This window comes from Helianthus annuus, chromosome 15 (genome assembly GCF_002127325.2).
Source record: "Helianthus annuus cultivar XRQ/B chromosome 15, HanXRQr2.0-SUNRISE, whole genome shotgun sequence".
Taxonomy (NCBI): Eukaryota; Viridiplantae; Streptophyta; class Magnoliopsida; order Asterales; family Asteraceae; genus Helianthus; species Helianthus annuus.
The window spans coordinates 173153307-173155881 of NC_035447.2; the positions used below are offsets into that span (position 1 = coordinate 173153307).

A 2575-nucleotide genomic window follows, 5' to 3' on the forward strand; every position below is an offset into this window, starting at 1 on the left:
TATCCAAATAACATCCACCGGACCCGGCGTGATCTATAACACTAAAACCACAAACAGGAACTTCAATAATGTCTTTGGCTTTAACAGAAAACTTAACAAACCGTTTGTTAAGGTTTCTGTTAAAGCCAAAGATATTATTGATGTTCCTGATTGTGTTTTTAGTTTTATAGATCATGCGGGGTCGGGTGGGTGTTGTTTAGATATTCCTTCTGTTGTTCTTCACAAAACCCTAACTGAATTAGAAGCTAATAAGTTATTAGATGATGCCGAGAGAAATAGGAAGTTAAAGAGTGTATCGAATGATGATATAGCGAGGATTAGAAAAGCCGAGAGGCCGATGATTGTGTTTGATATATGTTGATACATTTGCAGACATTGGTTCTTTATCAGTTACTGGTAGTGGTGATAGTGTTCAACAATGGTGGTGTATATGGTGGTCACGGAAGAACCCATTGCAGTTTTTGGTGTAGGTGGAAATTGCAGAGAGGTGTGAAGAGGAAGATATGGACGTTTGTTGGTTATATGGACAAAGTAGTGGCATGAGTTAAATATATATAACATTTGTGGAGGGCGATGGGCGTTAAGCGTAATGTATCAAGCATGTAAGCAAGGGGGCGTGGTAAAAAAAGCACGAGGTGGTGTTTGACGCGGAAAGGGCCTCACCTAGTGTTTAAAAAAAAGAGTAAATTACAAGTTTTGTCCTTTATGTTTGTCTCAAATTTCAGGCGCTGTCCTTTGTCTTTAAAATTGACGAGTTTTGTCCTTAACGTTTCAAAATCCTGCACGTTATGTCCTTTAAGTCAAACTCAGTTAGATTTTTTTGTTAAAGTTGGTCATGTGCCTTGCACATGAGGGCAGTTTTGTCATTTTGCCTCCTATGGGTTATTTTGTAATAAATTATTACTTAGGGACTATATGTAAAACATTGAAAAATAAAAAAAGAAATAAAAAACTCTCCCTTCTCTCTCTCTTCCCTCTCTCATCACTTCTCCTCCAAATATTTACAAGCCCACCATCAATCGTCTGCAAAACCAAAATTAACAAGCTTGATTCATGTGGTCAAACTAATGAAATTGAAAAAAATAAGAACTTCCATTGTTATAAGAATAAATTCAAATTTTACAATCATAATTTTTTTTTTTTTGCATATAATAAGCAATCAAAATTGTTCATCAGGCCCTGTTCACCCACCACCGTCTACAGCGTGAAAATCAAACGAGTGAAGATTAAGCAATCAAATTTATGATAAATAAATTAAATGAAACATTAGTAACATTATAAGCACTTACTTAAAAATACCTCTGATTTTAAAGTTTGAGTCGTCAGTGTACATAGAGAATGCAGTTTTGGAAGTATTTATAGGGCAAAATTATTATGTCAAAGTGACCGGAAGACAACCTTTATGTGAAGAGTATACATCAAGTGTGAGGAAATAACTTCTTTGCTTCCACCAAAACCACCCACACAACCCACCCACCACCATCGATTCTCTCTCTCTCTCCTTCACCCACCACCGTCTCGACCATCACCACCCCCACTAGAACCCTAACCCCAACCTGCAACAACCCAAACCAGCAACAAACACCATTAAACCCACCACCCCCACTGGAACGGAGGAGACGGTTATGTCGCAGGAGAAGACGGAGGAGACGGTGATGTTGCCGGAGAAGACGGAGGAGACGGTGATGTCGCCGGAGCGACGGTGATGTCGCCAGAGCGACGGTGATGTCGCCGGAGAAGACGGAGGAGCAGATCGTCGGGATGGTGGTGGTGTGGGAGGTGGCGGTAGGTGAGAGAGAGGGGGAGAGAAGAGAGAGAGTGACGGTGTGGATGTGGGTTAGAGAGAGAAGGCAGGTTTGTGTTTTTATATATATTTTTTAGAGTAAATATCTTTTCTATAGTTACACAATAGTCCTTGAAGACAAGTTCTTTTACACAATGGTCCCTGATGAGATGAAATGACAACAATGCCCTCATGTGCAAAGCACATGATCAGATTTAACAAAAAAAATTAACTGGGTTTGCCTTAAAGGACATAACGTGCATGATTTTGAAACGTTAAGGACAAAACTCATCAATTTTAAAGGTAAAGGACAGCGCCTGAAATTTGGGACAAACATAAAGGACAAAACTTGTAATTTACTCTAAAAAAAATTAACCAAACACAAACCTCCTACTATAAACCACCAATCAACTTACGCCATGTCACCAACCAAATTGTCCCGCATGTCGGTGAAGAATCCTCCACCCCACACACAACGCCGTGGAAAACGCCAAACACGAGATGGTTTGGTGCGTGTGGACTTTGGTACACTTAAAAAACAACCCTTTATTTAAGACTTAATTACCAAATTGTCGTTGTTTGATATGTCTCTCTTTTTCACCACATAGAGAGTCGGATGGTGAAGGATAGTTTTTCTTTTTTGTCTTTTTTTTTTTTTTTTACCTTTTTGTGTTATTGTCTTGTATTAATATTTTTTGTTGGTTTACATTTTAGCCTCTTAGATTTTTATGTTCCGTTTTCCGCTGTGCTTTTTTTTATTTTGTCTTTAAGTTAAAGTTCCATGGCTTTAAA

The 2575-nt window shown here is 38.6% G+C and overlaps 1 long non-coding RNA gene across 1 annotated transcript; it reads right to left on the bottom strand.

The window, feature by feature from the left end:
- Positions 1-794: 794 nt before the first annotated feature.
- Positions 795-1853, bottom strand: LOC110913005. Its single transcript, XR_002578327.2, has 2 exons — positions 1300-1853; positions 795-1023 (listed from the first exon to the last, which is right to left on the bottom strand). It is a non-coding gene; the product is annotated as an uncharacterized LOC110913005 (long non-coding RNA).
- Between the last annotated feature and the right edge of the window lie 722 nt (positions 1854-2575).